General features: G+C 38.9%; 1 long non-coding RNA gene across 1 annotated transcript in view; it reads right to left on the minus strand.

The window, feature by feature from the left end:
* LOC126953568 (uncharacterized) overlaps positions 1-15,264 on the minus strand; it is a 46,320-nt gene extending 31,056 nt beyond the window's left edge. Inside the window, exon 1 of the long non-coding RNA XR_007725267.1 lies at positions 15,179-15,264. This is a non-coding gene — a long non-coding RNA (uncharacterized LOC126953568). The remainder of the gene's footprint in view (positions 1-15,178) is intronic.
* Between the last annotated feature and the right edge of the window lie 1,103 nt (positions 15,265-16,367).

Consider the following 16,367-nt stretch of genomic DNA (forward strand, 5'->3'; position numbering starts at 1 on the left):
TGGATGGCAACCCAGGCAATACCATTCTGGATATAGGAACAGGCAAAAATTTCATGACAAAGACGCCAAAAGCAACTGAAACAAAGGCAACAATTAACAAATGGGATCTAATTAAACAAAAAAGCTTCTACACAGCAAAAGAAACTATCAACAGAGTGAACAGACAACCTATAGAATGGGAGAAAATTTTTGCAAATACGCATCTGACAAAGGTCTAATATCCAGCATCTATAAGGAACTTTAACACATTTACAAGAAAAAAGCAACCTCATTAAAACTGGGCAAAGGACATGAACAGACACTTTGCCAAAGTAGACACATGTGCAGCCAACAAGCATATGAAAAAAAGCTCAACATGACTGATCATTAGAAAAATGCAAATCAAAACCACAATGAGATACCATCTCATACCAGTCAGAGTGGCTTATATTAAAAAGTGAAAAAAAAAAAAAAAAAAGATGCTGGTGAGATTGCAAAGAAAAGGGGACACTACATGCTGTTGGTGGGAGTGTAAGTTAGTTCAGTCATCATGGAAAGTGGTGTGGTAATTCCTCAAAGACCTATAAACAGAACTAGCATTCTACCCAGCAATCCCAATACTGGATATATAAGCAAAGGAATATACATTGTTTAATCATAAAGACACATGCATGCGTGTGTTCTTGCAACTCTATTCACAATAACAAAGACATGGAATCAACCTAAATGCCCTTCAATGGTAGACTGGATAAAGAAAATGTGGTACACACACACCATGGAATACTGTGCAGCCACAAAAAAGAATGAGATTATGTCCTTTGCAGGGACATGGATGGAACTGGAGGCCATTATCCTTAGCAAACTAATATAGGAACAGAAATACAAATACCACATATTCTCACTTATAAGGGGGAGCTAAATGATGAGAACACATGGACACATAGAAGGCAACAACAGACATTGGTACCTATTGGAGGGTGGAGGGTTTGAGGAAGAAGAGGATCAGTAAAAACAACTAATGGGTACTAGGCTTAATACCTCGGTGATGAAATAATCTGTACAACAAACCCCCATGACACAAGTTTGCCTATATAACAATCCTGCAGATGTAGTCCTGAACTTAAAAGTTATTTAAAAATGTAAGGCACACATAACTAATTCTTTACTTAAAAGAATAATAATAGAAATATAATAAGCACCCACATACACCCCACCATCTCAAGAAGTATAACATTGCCAGTGTTTCTGAATTCCTCTGTCTGCCTTAACTGATCATGCACCCTTCTCTGCCCATACTCCAGACAGGATGAGTCTCCAGAATTTTTATCCACCTCTTGCTTCTCTTTTTACTTTTAACTCACATACATATTCCACTAATTGACTCATTCATTTGGCCTGTTTTTGATGTTTATATAATATATAGTCTGTTCTCTTTTGTATCTTGTGCTTACACATATATTTTTGAGATTCATCATGTTAATATTGGTAGTTGGCCTTTTGTTCACCACTGTATAATATTCTGTAGCATGAATATATCAAAGCTAATATATTAGTTCTACTCATGATTGACATCAAGATTTTTTTTTTATTATGAATGCTGCTTCTATGATTATTCTTTTTCTTATTTATTTTATTTTATTTTTTTGTAGATATGGGAGTCTCATTTTGTTACCCAGGCTTGTTTCAAACTCCTGGCTTCGAGCAGTCCTCCCACTTCAGTCTCTCAAAGTGCTGGGATTACAGTTGGGAACCACTACAGCCTATGATCATTATTCTTTTTTTTTTTTTTTTTTGAAATGGAGTCTCACTCCACTGCCTAGGCTGGAGTGCAGTGGTGCAATCCCAGCTCACTGCAACCTCTGCCTCCTGGGTTCAAGCGATTCTCCTGCCTCAGCCTCCCTAGTAGCTGTGATTACAGGCATGTGCCACCATGACCAGCAAATTTTGTATATTTAGTAGAGATGGGGTTTCACCATGTTAGCCAGGCTGATCTCAAACTCCTGACCTCAGGTGATTTGCCCACCTCGGTCTCCCAGAGTGCTGGAGTTACCGGTGTGAGCCACCGCACCCAGCCATGATCATTCTTAAACACGGCTTCTGCAGTGCTTCTGCAAGAGTTTCTCTTTGGTTACAATCCTTGAAATAGGATTACTGAGTAGAAGAATATATGCATGCCCAATTTATATCTTTACACCAAGATATTTTTCAATGTATTTTCCTGTTAATAATAACTTCAGTATTGTTTAAGAATTCCTATCATTACATATCCTTCCTTACTGTCAGTACTATCAGACTTTACCTTTTTATCAATCTGGTGGTATGCATATATGCATATTTCATAATATATTTGTGAAATGATATCTGATCTCTCACAATATATGAAATTATACCTGATATTTAATTTGCATTTCCTGACTAATCCAATTCCTGACTTCATAAGGTTGCGTCTCTTTTTAGGAATTATAGGTACAATCTTCTCTTTTGTGAAATTCCTATTCCTGTCTTGCCTGCTTTTATAGAGTTTATTGTTCGCATTATGTAATAGGCATTTCTTATTTTAAGTATTTTGTCAAGTGTATTGCAAATGTTGTCTCCTGGTTTGTGGCCTGTCTTTTAACTTGGTGATGTCTTTGATGAGTAGGATATACAGAAGTTGTTAAAAATTTAATGTAGTCATATATACCAATGCTTTCCTTTATGGTTTGCATTAAGAAATCCTTCCCTTCTCTGAAGTCATAAATCAATTCTCCTAGATTCTCTACTAAATTTTAAAAAAATTACATTTAACATTTTAATTTCTTAATCCACGTGGAATATGTGTGTGTGCATGCTTGTGTGTATAATCCCAAAATGCTTGATCAGGTAAGCATTTCATATCTGAAGAGGCTGTCCTGGCACCAGGATTTGGGACAGGAAGCATGGCATGCCAGCAGAGTACATCTCTGTTATCTCTTTAGTGGGAGTCCACCCAGAATTCTATGGTCCTAATTAATATAGTGTTATAAGCCTGGACACCTGGGGGGTCAAGTCTACCTATTTTGGTAGATATGCCTTGTCTGTTTCTGATGGTGCTTTTGCTGTCAACTTGGCCAGGCTATAGGCCAGTTATGCAAACATAATCTAGGTGCTGCTGTGAAAGAATTCTACCTATGGAATTACAGCCCTTAATCAGTTGACTTTAAGTAAGGAAGATTATTCTGGATTATCTGGGTAGGCCTGATTGAATTTGTTAGAAGGCCTTAAATGCAGGACTGAGGTTTCCCCAGGAGAGAGAAGAAATTTCACCTGTTGATGAGAGCTGCGGCTCGTTCCTCTGAAGTCTCACTGTGCTCACGACGACTTCCTGTATGCATTTGGGACTTGTTCAACCAGCCCCTGAGATCATGTATGCCAATTCCTTGCAATAAATTTCTATGTCTCTCCCTGTTTCTCTTTGTTCCGCTCTGCCTCTCTGTTTCTGTATTTCTCTCTGTATTTGTGTACACATATGCACACGTATATATTCATATATGTGTATATATATATTCTTCCTCTGCTTCTCTGTTTGAACCTTGACTTATGCATTCTTCTCTCTTTCATATAAATGACAAAATTAACTTGTCAGGTTGATTTTGTAATTTATACATGTTTGGGTTTCAATGTATATTACATTAAATCTATATGATAATTTGGATGGAACTGATATCTCCACAGAATTGAATCTTTCTATCCATGTTTTTCCACTTACTTAGGCCTTTTTATAACCTTTCCATAGAGTTAAAATTTTCTGCAAAACTTTATTTTTGTAGCTATTACAAGTGTCAATTTCTAAACCTTGTTCTTATAAAATAAAAGACATTCATAAAAGTTGCATGGCTTAATGAATTATTATAAACACCTATATAATCACTGCTCAGGTGAAGAAACAGAACATTGCCTGAAGCTTGCTGAGCGCCTCTGTCTATTCACAACCCACTTCCTCTACTTGAAACACAATCATTATTCAGACCTTAGAAAACTGCCTCACTTCCTTTTCTCCCTCCTGTCCTTCCACAATTTTGTCACTTCTGTAAGAATTTCTAAATAATATGGTTTAGCATTTTATGGAAATGGAATCAGGCAGCAGTGTGAGTCCACATTATTATTTAAACTTTACTCTTTCTCATTAAATACATGTTTATCATTATGAAATGTCCCTCATTGCCTCTTAAAGTCTTTTTTTTTTTTACTTTAATGTCTACTTTGTGTGATATTAATAGAGCACACTAAGATTTTCCCCATCCTTTTACGTTTTGCCTTTCTGAATCCGTATTCCTGGTGACCACTGTGGTTTGCCACATTTTAAAAATATTTTTTTTGCGGCGAACCCTTTACTATTTTATTGCCCTCTGAGCTACAAGACATTATATATTTGGTACTGATTTTCTAGTTATTTTAAGAGGATGGTGAGTGCAAATTAAATTCATCTGATTTGCTTTTATCAGAAGCAGAGTCCCCCAGTTGCATCTTCTTTTAAGTCGCTTTTTATTTGTGGATGGCTTTAAAAATTAAGTTTTTGTGTATTGATCCTACACCCTGTTGGTAAACTCATTAATTTTTAGCTTTTTATATATAAATTCTTTCAGATTTCCATGTAGATAATCATATTATTAGCAAATAATGAGAAATTTCATTCTTTTTGATCCTTACACCTTGTATTTCTTTTTCTTGTCTTGCACTGGCAAGTATCTCCAATACAATAAATACAAAATAGCAATTAGGCTTCTTTGGTTTCTGATTTTAAAGGGAATCCATTTAATGTTTTGCACTACACAAAATATTTGCATGTTTTTAAAAATTGGTATGCTTTATCAGATCATGCAGATTCCCCTTTTATACCTAGTTTGCTAAGAGATTGTTGAAAAAGTCATAAATGGTTATTGAGTTTTATTGGAGCTTATTCTGCATCTATTAAGATGATCATACGATTTATCTCTTTGAATCTGTTATTGTGGTGAGTTACATTCCTAGGTTTTTCTAATGTTGAGCCAATTTTGCACCTTGAATAAATTCAACTTGATTATGTGCATTATCATTTTTGTGCATTTATTGACTTGGTTTGCTAATGGTTTATTTAGAGCTTTTGCATCTACGTTCTTAAATGGCCTGGAATTTAACTTTTGTATAATGTTCATGTCTGATTTGACAGCATGTTTACACAAGCCTCATTAAATGAGCTGGGGAGTGTCTCCTGTTGTTCTTTCTTTGAAAGAACTAGTATAAGCTTGGAATTATGTGTTCCTTGAATACTCAGGAGAGCTTACTTGTAAGCCCTCTGGGTCCTGTGTGTTCTCTGTGGGAAGACTGTAACTACTGATTTAATTTATAGGCTGGATCTGCCATCATTAAAGATTCTCACCATGGGAGTGCCTGCTGTACCAGCAGGGCCCAGGCTGTGAGACAGCAGGCAGGCCGGCCCCAATTACCTTACTGTCCTCCTGTCCCTTTCCAACTTTCCTGGAGTCAAAATCCACAGGGGCTGCGGCTCTCCCCAGTGGCTACAGAAGAGCAGCTCTGAAGGACAGCTTGTTAGCGGTGGGCAGGTGCAGCCGGAGGAACCACATACGCTCTGGGCACTTGCCTGCACTGTCCAAAGGCTGCCATCTTCTCCACAGAGCAGTAGGTTTGCTCGAGTCAGGATGAAATAAAGACAGAGAGGGACAAGTGGGAACCAAGGAAGGAGGGTTAGTGAGAGTGTAATGGTTCTGGAGGCTCCCCATTGTATGGCTCACTGACATTTAGTTGCTAGATGGGGGATAGCCCAGGGAGGGGGCAGTGGTGGCAGCCATGTGGTAGGTGCCTGCTCAGAGGGCAGGCTCAGTTTGGCAGCTCTTTACCAGCCAGTAGGACAGAGATCTCAACATTTTAATGTCTGTTGTAGCTTTTCTACTGTGCACCAGCTCTGAACACTGGATTTAGATTTCTGGATTGACCATTATTTTCTTTCAGCTCTTTGAAGATATTATATCACAGGCATCTGACTTCATTATTCTGTGAGAAGTTAGCTATTCATCAAACTGTAAATTCTTTGTAGATAATTTATCTTTCCTCTCTAACAGCTTTTAGTGTCTTTTTCCTCTTCTAGTGTCTTACAGCTTCATGATAACATATCTAAGTGTCATTTCTCTGTATTCAGCCTGCTTGGCTTCCTGATGGGAGGACTGGAATCTTGCATCAGTATTAGGAAGTTGTCAGATGCTGTCTTTTGAGTGTTGCCCTCCTCATTCTCTCAATTACCTCCTTCTGAATTGCCTATTGTGCTTTCGTACTTTTTCCTCATCTTTTCGTCACTTCATTTCTCTCTGATGCCTTCTAGATAAATTCTTCAGATCTAAGTCTCACTTCTTCTGTTTTCATTGGTAATTCCAGCATTGGAAGTGTTTGTGAGTCTACTCTTGGGATTCATTACTTTGCTGATTCTCACTCAAGTGACTTATTTCCTTTGTGTTTTCTGGTTTTTAATTGTAAGGTCTGAATTTTTTTTTTTCTTTCAACCTTTACCTGTGAGAAATCTTTGAGGTTCTGAATTTGAAGTACTTGGGTTAGGGATCTCTTTAAGCTAAATTTTCATATTGTGGGTTTGCAGTAACCACACAAGTAGTGTGAACTCCAGACCCAAACCCATTTTGTTGTGAGACTGTAGTTAATAATTTTGCAGAAAAGATTGCCCCACTCCTACCAGTTTACCAGAGACAAGGCAAAAATAACCAAGTGAATATTACTACTTGCTTTCTCTATGAGGGAGGGAGGTTGGAGAGGCTCTATTTTACTCACTGTAGATGTCAACCTTGAGAATCTCAGCATTGAAAGTCATGGTTCTCTTACCCATGTGTCCTTCCTGACTTGGGCCCAGACATTCTTCAGGTCCTGGTGCTTGGCCAGGTTTTTAAAATTTTCTCCAGGTTTTTCTGTAAGCTCTGCAAGGTAAGGTTTCACTTCATGTCTAGCAGTCATATTGCTGGAAGTGAGTGTACACTGTACTTGAAAAAGAACCCACTTTACAATTAGGAAACTGAGGCACAGGGAGATTAAGTAACTTTCCCAGGATCATAGAACTAGTAAGTGGTCAAGTTGGGACTGAGATCTAGGCAGCTGACTCTACTGACCAAGTACGTAAACCACAGGCCACCCTATAATAATTCTTCATTCTTCAAACACAGGCCACCCTATAATAAGTCTTCATTCTTCTTCATCTACCTCTACCATTGTTTTGTTGGTTTTGTATTTATTTATTTTTTAGATGAAGTCTTGCCCTGTCACCAGGCTGGAGTGCAGTGGTGCGACCTCAGCTCACTGCAATTTCCGCCTACCGGGTTCAAGCAATTCCCCTGCCTCAGCCTCCTGAGTAGCTGGGGCTATAGGCATGCACCGCCACACCTGGCTAATTTTTTGTATTTTAGTAGAGACAGGGTTTCACCACGTTGGCCAGGATGGTCTCGATCTCATGACCTCGTGATCCTCCCACCTCGGCCTCCCAAAGTGATTGTTGTGTTGGGCTTTCTAAACATTTTTTTTTCTGAGGTATTACATTTTTTTTGGAAGAACTCCAGAAAGCTCACTATTCTGCAAACACTCTGGATGTATTACCCTGGTTTAAGGTACCTCATCAGAAAAGGGAAAGGAGTAAAGCTGGGAAGGTGGGAAATGGAGTTCTGTTGATTCATTTGAAAAGGTGTCAATACTGTGAGAAGGTGACCAGGAAACAGCCTCTCCAAGCACCTTGAGAAGTTTTCTGAATGAATGTGGATAGTTAATGGGAATCTCAATGGAAACAGAAGGACAGTCCCTGATGCTTTGCACAGGTCATCTGTCTCTCTAACAACTGTTGGGACTAGATGCGTATAGCTCCGTAGGCTGGGAAGTCCAAGATCAAGGCATGAGATCAAGATCAAATTAAAAAACAAGGGAGCTCTCTGAGGCCTATTTTTGAAAGGCAATGGTTCCATTCATGAAGGCTCCACTTTCACGACCTAATCAGCAACCCAAAATCCTACCTCCTAATACCATCACATGAGAGACTCAGATTTCAACATAGGAATTTTGGAGGGGCACATTCGGTCTGTAGCATGAGTATATGGTGTCTATTGTATAAGTCTTTCAACATTTTAATATGTTTGAACATTTTCACAATTAAATATAGACAAGAAGAGGAAAAAAGTAGGGTGGTCCCTACGTCATTGTAAGTTCCTTTCAAGTGTCTTCTCACTTTTGTCAGCAAATATACTTAATATAGTACTCCGTACACACAGCTGCTCATGAAACACAGAAAACTAACATCTAAATTATCATCTAAAAGTATATGGTGCTCTCCATCCCCATCTGCCACATATGATTCAAAATAAAATAATGCAAACCTGAAAAAATATGCATGAAAAAGCCTACCCAAGTTTAGATTTTTCCCATTTTAGAAATGTGGTAACATTTCTATGAAATAAATCCTTCTCCACTGCAGCCTGACCAACATATTTTCTACATGTGTTCTTGCTTTGCTGGTTCTCTAAGCATGGGCTTAGTATGCAACTTGGGCAGTCTAGCACTGATAGGCTCTTGCATTTGTTAATTACGGAAAAAGTAGCTTTTAAAAAAAATTAATTAATTAATTAATTAATTTATTTATTTTTGAGATAGAGTCTCGCTGGTCTCCCAGGCTGGCATGCAGTGGCGCAATCTTGGCTCACTGCAAGCTCCGCCTCCGGAGTTCACACCATTCTCCTGCCTCAGCCTCCCAAGCAGCTGGGACTACAGGCGCCCACCACCACGCCTGGCTAATTCTTTTGTATTTTTAGTAGAGACAGGGTTTCACCACGTTAGCCAGGATGGTCTCCATCTCCTGACTTCGTGATCCGCCCACCTCGGCCTCCCAAAGGCTGGGATTACAGGCGTAATCCACCACACCCGGCCAGAAAAAGTAGCTTTATAAGAGACTGAAGCTTGCCCATACCTGCAGGTGATATCCACCTAATTTCACTGCAAGCTAAACTCTCTTTTATCACTATCTAGATAAATTCGGCATTCCATTCTCATTAAAACCCATCTTTGCTTGAAATACTGGTTACCTTGTGTGTATTCAATTCTTTTAGTAACTAGTACTTTTATTGCCTTGTCATGTTTACCTTAGTCACTTACTAAAATTCCTTTTGCAAAACCTCAACTGTCTGGTTATTTTCCAGGAGAAGAAGCAAATCTTTCCATAACACAGTTTGTAGAGAGAGAGAAGGTCCTCTTTGATTTCCTTCTCTGTCTTATATCTAGTTTTGCTGCTGCATCAAGCTGTTAGCCATATTCTTAAAAACATTTACTTTGGGCAATTTGCTTTTCTTATTAATGTTTAGTATTTCTATTTTATCAGCATGCTGTTACAATATTGATTAATATTGCTTACTAAATGTGATTTTGGGATATATGAGGTCCAATGTAAGGGGTCTGCCTTCTCCTCATCCCTCTCTTTTCCTTGGAACTGCCTCCCACCTTGGAACTGCCTCCCACCTCTTAATCCAGCAGAGGAGTCACATTCCTACATAGTTCCAGGCTCCTAGTTGAAACTAAGCTGGGCCTTTTGGAGGTGGAATCAAAAGATACGGGGATCAGTTGACCTGTTTTTTCAAATGACCGAGACATCAATTCAGGGTGTTGGTCATAGCTGCTTTCCTCCCAGATGGCTGGGATGGAGTTTCCATCTCCACTAGAAACTTTTCTGTTAGAAGCTTATGTGGATCCCTTCAGTGAAACATATTTCAAAATCACAGTAGGATGATAGGTTGCCCATAATTGGTTTACTTTGGGAGGTATCTGGGGAAATGCAACTGCGTGATGAATCCCTGGTTATCATCTATCAAGGTTGTCTTTGATAGGAAAATCACACTTCCTCCCAGAAACTAGAATATACTATCCTCATTGCAACATGTGAGGCTTCTGGGATAAGCAATAGCTAGGAAAAGATTTTTTTAAACATGAGTAGTGTATGCAATTATTTAAAACAATTCTTGGCCGGGTACGGTGGCTTAAGCCTGTAATTCCAGCCCTTTGGGAGGCTGAGGCGGGTGGATCATGAGGTCAGGAGATCGAGACCATCCTGGTTAACACGGTGAAACCCTGTCTCTACTAAAAACACAAAAAATTAGCCAGGCGTGGTGGCTGGCACCTGTAGTCCCAGCTACTCAGAAGGCTGAGGCAGGAGAATGGCGTGAACCCAGGAGGTGGAGCTTGCAGTGAGCTGAGATTGTGCCACTGTACTCCAGCCTGGGCAACAGAGCAAGACTCCGTCTCAAAAAACAAACAAACAAAAAAACAATTCTTATTCACCTGTGTTGACTAGACAATGTTTTTATTTAAATATAATTAATATATAAAAACATAAAACTCATTATATACTCCTTGTATGAGTTACATACTCACAAGTGTTATATGACTATAAAACTAAACCAGATGTACAAACTAGACAGACAATACTGTGCGAAATGGATAATAGCCATACTTGTAAAGTTTTTCCTGTGTTCACAGTGTAGTCTAAGTGCTTTACGTATATTTTGCTAATTTAATTATCACAGAGAGAGGTCATCTGATTTATAGTTGAGAAACTGAGGCATACAGTCTACACAACTGTTAAGTATTAGAGCTTGTCTTTGAACCCAGGAAATGTGGCTTCAGAGAGTGTGCATTTAATAATTATGTGAAGCTGCCTCTCTAAAAGCTAGTGAATTGCATTAAAGTGATAGATAGTGTGATTCAGTTAATGTTTATTTGCAGGTAGCTCGTTTAACTGGGTTGAAATATATTTGTGTATCAACCTGAATCTTTTGATTTAGAAAATGATGGCCCATCATCCGAGTCATTACTATGACTCCTGTCATTATTTTCTCTTTTTCACAATGAATGTTTTAATCACACATCTGTTATTTGAATGAGCCAATTTAGCAGTGCACTACAAAACACATTTTTATTCTGTAAAATAAAACAAAACAAATTGGTATGAAAAAGATGTGATTAGAGGAATACATTTATACATTGCAGGCCAAATGCTGTGGGTTCTTTTGATGAGGCTTAAAATAACTTGTTGCTCCATTTTCTTATCATTTTTTTCCCCTCATTTAACTGGAAGGAAAACCTCCATTTGTGATGGTGTTTGCCTTCCCTGGGCAATGTGGTCATAAACATAAAAGCAAAGAGGGGGACAGCCTGGGACATTTTGCTAGGAGATTGTTATGCAGATTCTTTGGAATTTAAGCAAATTTAAGCCATTTCAGCATGGCAATCTTTGAGATGAAAGCACAACCTTAAAATTTTTTAAAAGTTCTGTTTTCTCAAAAATATCTTCATAGGAATATATGGTCTTTAGCTGAAAAACCAGCGGGCTGGAGGAATGTATTAGAGATTGGAATTTAATCTGATACTGAAAGGAATGTGGATGAGTACAGCAGGTGCCACTGCAGGGCTTGGCTGTGGAATTCTCAAGCATGAAAGACTCAGTGCTCTTTATAGGTTCTGGATATTAGCCCTTTGTCAGATGAGTAGATTGCAAAAATTTTCTCCCATTCTGTAGGTTGCCTGTTCACTCTGATGGTAGTTTCTTTTGCTGTGCAGAAGCTCTTTAGTTTAATTAGATCCCATTTGTCAATTTTGGCTTTTGCTGCTGTTGCTTTTGGTGTTTTAGACATGAAGTCTTTGCCCATGCCTATGTCCTGAATGGTACTACCTAGATTTTCCTCTAGGATTTTTATGGTATTAGGTCTAACATTTAAGTCTCTAATCCATCTTGAATTAATTTTCGTATAAGGAGTAAGGAAAGGATCCAGTTTCAGCTTTCTACTTATGGCTAGCCAATTTTCCCAGCACCATTTATTAAATAGGGAATCCTTTCCTCATTTCTTGTTTCTATCAGGTTTGTCAAAGATCAGATGGCTGTAGATGTGTGGTATTATTTCTGAGGACTCTGTTCTGTTCCATTGGTCTATATCTCTGTTTTGGTACCAGTACCATGCTGTTTTGGTTACTGTAGCCTTGTAGTATAGTTTGAAGTCAGGTAGCGTGATGCCTCCAGCTTTGTTCTTTTGACTTAGGATTGTCTTGGAGATGCGGGCTCTTTTTTGGTTCCATATGAACTTTAAAGCAGTTTTTTCCAATTCTGTGAAGAAAGTAATTGGTAGCTTGATGGGGATGGCATTGAATCTATAAATAACCTTGTTTACAAGAAAAAAACAAACAACCCCATCAAAAAGTGGGCAAAGGATATGAACAGACATTTCTCAAAAGAAGACATTCATACAGCCAATAGACACATGAAAAAATGCTCATCATCACTGGCCATCAGAGAAATGCAAATCAAAACCACAATGAGATACCATCTCATACCAGTTAGAATGGCAATCATTAAAAAGTCAGGAAACAACAGGTGCTGGAGAGGATGTGGAGAAACAGGAACACTTTTACACTGTTGGTGGGATTGTAAACTAGTTCAACCATTATGGAAAACAGTATGGCGATTCCTCAAGGATCTAGAACTAGATGTACCATATGACCCAGCCATCCCATTACTGGGTATATACCCAAAGGATTATAAATTATGCTGCTATAAAGACACATGCACACGTATGTTTATTGCGGCACTATTCACAATAGCAAAGACTTGGAATCAACCCAAATGTCCATCAGTGACAGATTGGATTAAGAAAATGTGGCACATATACACCATGGAATACTATGCAGCCATAAAAAAGGATGAGTTTGTGTCCTTTGTAGGGACATGGATGCAGCTGGAAACCATCATTCTTAGCAAACTATCACAAGAACAGAAAACCAAACACCGCATGTTCTCACTTATAGGTGGGAACTGAACAATGAGATCACTTGGACTCAGGAAGGGGAACATCACACACCGGGGCCTATCATGGGGAGGGGGGAGGGGGGAGGAATTGCATTGGGATTTATACCTGATGTAAATGACGAGGTGATGGGTGCAGCACAGCAACATGGCACAAGTATACATATGTAACAAACCTGCACGTTATGCACATGTACCCTACAACTTAAAGTATAATAATAATAAATAAATTAAAAAAAAAAAAAAAAAAAGAAAGACTCAGTGCTTTGAGTGCCATCCACAATCTGTTACAGTAATTATGACCCTAGCTCTGTTTGGGATTGTGCTTATTGTGTTGTCACAGATCGCCAGTGTTGCTACTGAAGGCCAGGTTTAATCTATATTACTTTAATAAATCTGTAGGTGGGACTCAGCCTGAACTTTTACTATTTGAGTCCCAACTTACGTGTTTCATGTAAAAAGAGGAGTATCTACTGATAAGAGTACCCAATGTGGGATTGTTGGAAGATACTGGCCCATACAAATATCCTGGCTTCCTTGCCACTGCTGGGTCACCAATACCTGGTGGAGATCTGCACACACTTAGTGTTCAAGGAGTCCATGTTGAGTGGAGAAATGCCATTCACTCTTCTAAGGTCCAGAGAGATGTTTTCAGTGCCTCTGAGGCACAATATAGTTTCAGGTATTTTATAAATATGATCCAATGATTTAATGTCATTGAAAGAAAAATGACAAGATGAACTTTTTAAAATCAATGAATTCTTTTCTTTTTTTCCCCTTCTCTGAGTAAGGGAACTGAACATTTGCACTTCTATTTTAATAGGCACTTCTCTGTAAGTGTTCTAAAACTCTGCTCAGCCTCAGCCTCAGCTGGGTCTGGTGTCAGTAGCACTCCGTGTAGGATATTAGTGAGGCGGCCAATCACCTGGTCCTATCTGTCCTCTCAGATGTGCCTAAGAGGCTTCTGAAATCTTCTTAGAGCTAACTTGCAAGGTTCCTGCTGGAAGTCATTACAGGGAAAGAAAAACTTTCATGATGCTTTTTTTTTTAGACAAAAACAGATCAGCTAATGAAAAATGGAAGAGTCAGTCAAGAGGAAGTAGCGGAGGAGAGACAGCACCCACATGAGAACAGAAGAGAATATTTCCTTTAACACAGAATATACTAGATTTAAAAATATGTTCTAGACCTTTCTCTTTGCAACTATACAATTAAATAATAATGAAGGAAATGTACTTCTAGTTCTTGTCTAAAAAATTATGGTGTGGAGATGGTAGTATTGCCTAGCTAGCATTTTGAGTCTTTTTCCTCTAGTTAGTGGTGGGTTGCATCGATTCTCTCCATTCTCTCAGGACTGGTCCCCTTTGGGTTTGACAGCATGTTGCCATGGTATCATCAAGACCTGCTTTCCTGCAGATGGGCCTGTAAATAGGCTTTGTATCAGCAAGGGAGTGGAGAGGGGGAAGAATGTAATTTAACTAATTCATGTAATGATACTCATGAATGTCAGTGAAGTAATGGTGAAAATATTGGCTATTTGTATGCAGAGGAATTAAAAATAATCCCCTGATAAAACACTATTCATGCACACTGTACTCACCGTTGGGCTTCTAAAACATTTTAAATTTATATTTTAAGTGTGGTTTGAACTTTCCAACACCTGATCTAATACTGAAGTTTATCTTAGAGGACTTAGACATTTATCTTATTCTTAGATTGCATATAGTCAGTTGGTGTAGTATTGTTTTTACAGGACATCACTTTTAAGATGAAGTAAGCCCTTTCGGAAAGAAAGGTGCTTTCTTTACAGTAGTTTTCTGTGTATCCCAAAGAAGTTTATTGTTATCATTATTCATTATTCTTAGCATTGCCCAGCTTTTAAAACTGTTTACTGATTATTATAATAGATTGCATGCCATTTTGGTAACTCTAGATTTAAAAATTCTACAGATAAAGGCAGCAAAATTCCCCCAAATAATTACCTCTTCGAATAGTTTAATGGAATAATTAATTCTATTTCTAAGCAGTACTCTTCTTTTTGGGACCCTGTATTCTAAATTTTTCAAATACTCAGTACAAACTTTAAACTTGAATGTATCAAAAAAATAAATAAATAAAATAGCTGCACCTAAGCGTCTCTCTTCCAGACAGGATGAAGCTGTGGAAAGGAGGACCATTGATGAGGGGCAGAGTGCTGGCAACTTCAGAATGCTTGAAGGGGAGGAATGAAATGTGGCAGAGAGTGAAAATATCAGATTAAAGATGCCCTCTATGCCTCAGAATAGTGTTTACCAATATGGTGGGAAAATATTGTTCAATGAATGTCATCACTCTGCATAGTTTTAGAAGCGGTATGTCACTTACCTTTCCTCTGAAAATCCAAAGCAGGAGCCAGTACCTGGCAGTTGGAATCAACACCAGCGACCAAACAAATCTCTGGAAAGGTTTTCATGGGAAATCCAAGAAGCTACATCTGAAGAAAATATTTTGTCTGTGACCAACAAGAAAAGGACAGTTTCTCCGGTTTCTGCTTCTATCAACATTCCATTAGCGTCTAGCAACATCTCTGGAGACACTTAAGGTTACTTGGATCCCACAAGTGACAGAACAAATGTAGCCATCCTTAAAGGTAAAGCAATTCGGCCGGGTGCAGTGGCTCAAGCCTGTAATCCTAGCACTTTGGGAGGCCGAGACGGGCGGATTGCGAGGTCAGGAGATCGAGACCATCCTGGCTAACACAGTGAAACCCCGCCTCTACTAAAAATACAAAAAACTAGCCGGGCGAGGTGGCGGGCGCCTGTAGTCCCAGCTACTTGGGAGGCTGAGGCAGGAGAATGGTGTAAACCCGGGAGGCGGAGCTTGCAGTGAGCTGAGATCTGGCCACTGCACTCCAGCCTGGGCGACAGAGCGAGACTCCGTCTCAACAAAAAAAAAAAAAAAAAAAAAAAGTAAAGCAATTCATTCAGAAATTTGTGGACGTCTTGTCACTGAGAAGCATTCATGTAGATGGCAAGTGGCCTCGTTCGTGTATGTATATGGGTATTAAGTATGGTGCTATGATGTGTGTGTGTAAACACACATACATGCACATATACTTAATACCCATAAGCATTAGGGTATTTACTAATGGGTATTAAGTACCCTAAATTTACTAATGGGTATTAAGTATTAATTGTGTGTTTAAACTCAGAATTTAAACACTCAATTTGGACGGGCATGGTGGCTCATGCCTGTAATCCCAGCACTTTGGGAGGTGAAGCAGGGCGGATCATGAGGTCAAGAGTTTGAGATCAGCCTGACCAACATGGTGAAACTGTCTCTACTAAAAATACAAAAATTAGCCAGGCATGGTGGTGCACATCTGTAGTCCCAGCTACTCAGGAGGCTTAGGCAGAAGAATCGCTTGAATCTGGGAGGTGTAGGTTGCAATGAGCCAAGATCGTGCCACTGCACTCCAGCCTGGGTGACAGAGTGAGACTCCATCTCAAAAACAAACAAACAAAACATACAATTTAATTAATATTACAGTTGTTTTCTCTGGAACCACATATTT

This window comes from Macaca thibetana, chromosome 4 (assembly GCF_024542745.1).
Source record: "Macaca thibetana thibetana isolate TM-01 chromosome 4, ASM2454274v1, whole genome shotgun sequence".
In the NCBI taxonomy this organism is placed as follows: Eukaryota; Metazoa; Chordata; class Mammalia; order Primates; family Cercopithecidae; genus Macaca; species Macaca thibetana.